Here is a 6,000-nt window from a genome sequence, read left to right as displayed (position 1 = left end):
CAGGTTCAGCTTGCGGTTCAAGTGTCATCCCTGCCGGCGTCCTGTCTGCCGTGCGCCATCATTGCTGCCATCCTCCAGTCCTCTCAGCGCTGCTGAGTCCGCGGCTGCGCGGCGCACCCCTCTCCTGTCTCCCAGTGACAGTACCCAGTGCACGGCAATCCGTCTGTCCGCCGCCATTGCTCCCAGCCACAAGCATGGCGTGCACAAACACACTTTCCCGCCATAGCAGACATGGGGGCTGCCATGTTTTTCACAGTCACATGTTTGCTCTGTCCAATCCTGATGGTTCTGATCTCCCTGTCATACCTGCCCGGCCAATCCTGGCCACCCAGTGGGTATAAGTATGCAGGGAGCTCTCAGAACCATTGCTAGTGCTTCAGTTGTCTCCAGTGTATGGTCAGCTGTCTCCGTGCAAGTGTATTCCTGCTGGTGTTGTCTCCTCTGTGCTGCAGTGTGTTCCAGGCATTCCATCTCCTGTGAAGTCCAGGTTATTCCATCTCCTGTGATCCTGCTTCTACAGCCCAGCACTCAAGCCTAGCTCCGGGACTCTGGTCCTTCTGATGTTCCATCATCGCTCACCATCGATGTTCCGTCATCATCCATAAAGTCCGATATTCCGGATCTCCTGTTTCCAGTTTCCGTCCATCATTCCGGACCCACAGTCTCCACTCCATATCCGATATTCCGGATCCGATGTTCCATCATCGAAACCATACCATCATCATCCAGCTGTAAAGTATAGCTATCTGCATAGACTGTATTATCTCCTGCATACTTTACTGCCTGTCCATTTACAACCATCTGCTAAATAAAACTCGGTTGTATTTTATCACTGACTGTTTATTGGCTTCGGGTGCACTGTCACGCATTCTATGCGTAAGGGTCCTCTCCAACCTCCCCGGTTCAGGTACCGGTCCAGGTCCCCACCAGAGGTCTCAGTCTCGTCGACTCAGACCCCTGGTGTGACAGCCGCCTATTTAGATGTATTGTCTATATTTAATGTTTATATAATAAATTGCTAATTATTTGCTTTTAAATACAAACAGTCTCCATTGTTTCTGATCATCTGAAATCATCCATGGCAAGGTAGAGGTTATTTCATTAAAACAGCGCAGTCTCCTATTCCTTTCGGAATACAATAATGTGTATTCAGGAGCTTAGCTGATAATTTGCTTCAAACGTCATTGAGACATTCAATCCAGTGGTTGGTATTCTAGAAAGTTCTGTTTAAAAATTATGAACCTTGACTCCCTAATATACAAAGTGTCTACTGATCGGATTATCTGAGGATAGGTGAGTTTATGTATTTGCAGAGTGACAAAGTGCGTACCTATTTCACATAAATAATCCACAGTAAAAGGATGGGTTTATCTTTTACTGTATGATATGTCACGTAAGAGATATTTTATTTTGATATTAACAAAGTACAGTACATATGATATTTCTAGTATTAGTATGCTTATCTCTCCTTTCTCTGCCTTCTCCGCTGACCCATCACACCCACCTACGGTAATCCAGCACTTCCCCCAGGCGGTGGTACTAGCAGTGGCACACACAGGGGGGTTTCTGGGTAACCAGAAACCCCCCCTGACAGACAAAAAATGTTTTAAATGGTTTTAAACCCACTGCCGTGGCCTGAGATTAAGCCCTGCCCCGAAAATTAGCCCCACCCCCTTTTCAAACACCCATGAATAGCAGGTTGTGAAGAAAACAGGTAACCTGCCAAAAGTACTTGACACTGCCACTGCTGCCCACTGCCTAAAGTTTGTATGTAAATAAAGTGTATATGTATGTGTATATATTTAAATAAATATATATATATATATATATATATATATTATTGCTGGGCAGAATAATGCAGTATTATCACATCAACACGTGAATGTGTTAACGAGCTGTGGGGAGCGGCGCTGCGGAGGCTCAGTGTCTCTGACAGAGAAGACATGCTAAATGGTACTCCGGCATCTCTAGTGTCTGTCACACTCATAGACACTAGAGGTGCAGGAGGAACTCTAGTGACTTTCTCCTTTGGGGTGCAGGGTCTCTAATGCTGTCAGAGACTCTGCTCCTCCGCAGTGCTGCTCCTCCCCACAATAAAAACATTTAACTCCCCCTGGGCAATGAGCATTTGCCTCCCCCTGGGCAAAGAGCATTTACCTCCCCCTGGGCAATGAGCATTTAACTCCCCCTTGGCAACAAGCATGTAAACTCCCTAATCCAAAGAAGTAGTGACACCCACTGGCGAAAAGTTATATTACATGTAACAAACTTACAAAATGGTATTTGCTGAACATGTTACATCATCCCCACCTTTCAGCAAATACCATTGTGTAAGTTTGTTACATGTAATATAACTTTTCGCCAGTAGGTGTCACTACTTCTTTGGATTTGTCACGCACCATCCCTCACAAATTAATTTTCTTGACGTTACGGTGGAGGTAGTGGAGGGAGTCACTACAGTGATGGGTTATAAGAAATCGGTTGACGTTTGTAACTTCATCCCCTACTCCAGTAACCATAAAAAAAGCTGGTTAAAAAATGTCCCGAAAAGTCAAATACACAGGATTCGGCGAAATTGTACATCAGATATTAAGTTCAAAGAACAAACAGAGGTACTAAATTGATGAATTCAGAAAATCGCAAAATCTTAAAAATGTTTTGGCCCCCAGTTTCTTTAAAGGGACAGAAAGATCAAAACTGACTAAAGAACAAAGAACCTTGGTAGGCCCTTTAGGTACTTGGATTTTATAGTAAGTAAGTAAGTAAGTAAAATTTATATAGCGCACTTTCTCCAGCAGGACTCAAGGCGCTTACAGACATTAAAAAAAAACAATGCACATAATACAGAGGATGTTGGAGGTACAGTAACAGACATGTCACAGACAAAAGCCCCTGAGCACACAGTAAGCATAATGCAGGAGTGGTGCAGTATTTTGGATAATAACTTCCATGGGTTGTGTACTCCACCCTGACAAGGTACCAAGTGCGGCAGCCATTTTAGGTGCTCTGCGTAGAATTACCCAGGGTGAAATAGATTACCCCTAAAAGAAACTACCCAAAATGGATGATTTCAATGTATACTCAGGTCCATGTATTTTTCATCCCATTCACAAGTGCACCAGATGAGGCAGCCATGAAGGGCGCACTACGAAGGTTACACTGTAAGGGGCGAGCCATACAAGGACCCAATGCATATATTGGAAAGCAAATACTTCTGTAGTAGTATGATAAACCCTGCACAGAAACATCCACGTGATCCACATCCTGTCCGCGGAGATACCCTCTGAGGCAACCAGCTTGGTGCACTGCATAGGCCAGCGCTGGCAGGGTGTGCAATCTGCGGAGGTACACATTACAGGAAAAAGCACATGGTGGGGTTGATGTGTGCTGCAGGAGAGGAGGGGGGGGGGGAGAGAAAAGACATGAACACACATTTGCAGGGGACTGACACTTTTACAAGGGATTGATGGGTGAAGTGTTGGTGCATAGGCTGACCCTGCTGCTTCCCCTCACAGCTCCATGCTCACCATGAGGGGTAGGGCTGGTGGTAGTCCAGGTGTTCTCAGCCGTAGGGGTGGTGGGCCTGGTCCACTCATGGCAAAGGGGAGTTGAGGCCACATGATATTCCTGAATTTTTTGGGTATAATGCAGTCCTTCAGCAGTAATGATGGTTTGTTCTTTGCCTTCTGGTTTCCTTCGGGTTAACGCGGGTATAACGCTGCTATTAATTTTAAGATGACCCTTTAAAACTAGACCCTTCAGATACTAGACCCCTAACGTCCTAAAGGACTGACGTCCCAAACTATACTCAATATATAAGCCTAAAACAAACATATGTCCATCCTGAATTAGCTGCCCCTCCCAATACACCTCCCCCACCAGCAAAAGGTGCTAATCAGACCAAACCAATGTAAGAGCAGTAGCACTATCCCAATATTTCTAAGTTCTTCACATAGCACAGATAAAACCACAATAGCAGCTTTTACAGATTTAAAGCGATGTTCTGCAGTAGAAATCTGAAGTAGGTTTACCCCGTTTAAATCAGTGCAAACAGCTGCGATGTTCTGCAGTAGAAATCTGAAGTAGGTTTACCCCGTTTAAATCAGTGCAAACAGCTGCGATGTTCTGCAGTAGAAATCTGAAGTAGGTTTACCCCGTTTAAATCAGTGCAAACAGCTGCGATGTTCTGCAGTAGAAATCTGAAGTAGGTTTACCCCGTTTAAATCAGTGCAAACAGCTGCGATGTTCTGCAGTAGAAATCTGAAGTAGGTTTACCCCGTTTAAATCAGTGCAAACAGCTGCGATGTTCTGCAGTAGAAATCTGAAGTAGGTTTACCCCGTTTAAATCAGTGCAAACAGCTGCGATGTTCTGCAGTAGAAATCTGAAGTAGGTTTACCTGTTGATGGAATATAGAGAGGAGTCAATTCACAATCGATATCCAAGGAAGTTATAAATAATATAACGCGGGTATAACGCTGCTATTAATTTTAAGATGACCCTTTAAAACTAGACCCTTCAGATACTAGACCCCTAACGTCCTAAAGGACTGACGTCCCAAACTATACTCAATATATAAGCCTAAAACAAACATATGTCCATCCTGAATTAGCTGCCCCTCCCAATACACCTCCCCCACCAGCAAAAGGTGCTAATCAGACCAAACCAATGTAAGAGCAGTAGCACTATCCCAATATTTCTAAGTTCTTCACATAGCACAGATAAAACCACAATAGCAGCTTTTACAGATTTAAAGCGATGTTCTGCAGTAGAAATCTGAAGTAGGTTTACCCCGTTTAAATCAGTGCAAACAGCTGCGATGTTCTGCAGTAGAAATCTGAAGTAGGTTTACCCCGTTTAAATCAGTGCAAACAGCTGCGATGTTCTGCAGTAGAAATCTGAAGTAGGTTTACCCCGTTTAAATCAGTGCAAACAGCTGCGATGTTCTGCAGTAGAAATCTGAAGTAGGTTTACCCCGTTTAAATCAGTGCAAACAGCTGCGATGTTCTGCAGTAGAAATCTGAAGTAGGTTTACCCCGTTTAAATCAGTGCAAACAGCTGCGATGTTCTGCAGTAGAAATCTGAAGTAGGTTTACCCCGTTTAAATCAGTGCAAACAGCTGCGATGTTCTGCAGTAGAAATCTGAAGTAGGTTTACCTGTTGATGGAATATAGAGAGGAGTCAATTCACAATCGATATCCAAGGAAGTTATAAATAATATAACGCGGGTATAACGCTGCTATTAATTTTAAGATGACCCTTTAAAACTAGACCCTTCAGATACTAGACCCCTAACGTCCTAAAGGACATGATGTAATCATGTCAAATGTATTACATGCAGTCATGTATGCAGGGCCGCCAAGAGAAATCCTGGGCCCCGGTAAAACAATTTCCATGGGCCCGCATGGTCAGAGCTTCCCGCACTCTGCTGGTGCTGCCTCCCCCAAGCTATTGCATGGTTTGCGGACCTGTTGTTATAACGATGCTTTCAAAGGGCATACAGGGACAGTGCGCGCCTAAGACGCGCACCCAAAATTTACACCGTAATTCCTATTACACATGTCACACACCCATTACATATTATAATGCATGCCATAATGAACATTATACATCATGCCACACACCACAGTGCCCAGTACACATTATGCCATACACCTTACATATTACATTTTACATCTGCCCCCCTGCAGTGCACATGGTTTTGTCCATCTAAGAAGGATTTTGTCAGAAAGAGTGAACTAGAATAAGGCACAGAGTACCCAGCCACCAAAAAAAGAACTGTGTGTGTCCAGACCCGAGCCCCCCTGACAGGCCTGGGCCCTAGTAAACTGTTCCTGCTCCTCCCCCCCTCTTGGTGGCTCTGCATGTATGTAACAAAACACAGGAAGTTACAGCAACTTTATCAAAGAAAAGGTATAAAATGGAATCATTCATCAATTGCACCTTTAGTTATGTTATATACCTATTGATATGTCCCTGTGAAACCTACTGTGTAGGACATA

The 6,000-nt window shown here is 44.2% G+C and overlaps 1 long non-coding RNA gene across 1 annotated transcript in view; it reads right to left on the bottom strand.

The window, feature by feature from the left end:
• Positions 1-2,366: 2,366 nt before the first annotated feature.
• The window catches only part of LOC146080990 (uncharacterized), a 97,233-nt gene continuing 93,599 nt past the window's right edge, over positions 2,367-6,000 (bottom strand). Inside the window, exon 5 of the long non-coding RNA XR_014475045.1 lies at positions 2,367-5,155. This is a non-coding gene — a long non-coding RNA (uncharacterized LOC146080990). The remainder of the gene's footprint in view (positions 5,156-6,000) is intronic.

The sequence above is a fragment of the Crinia signifera genome, chromosome 5 (assembly GCF_055691185.1).
Source record: "Crinia signifera chromosome 5, ASM5569118v1, whole genome shotgun sequence".
In the NCBI taxonomy this organism is placed as follows: domain Eukaryota; kingdom Metazoa; phylum Chordata; class Amphibia; order Anura; family Myobatrachidae; genus Crinia; species Crinia signifera.
Note: the sequence above shows the minus strand (reverse complement) of the source record. Positions and strands in the feature narration are given on the sequence as shown.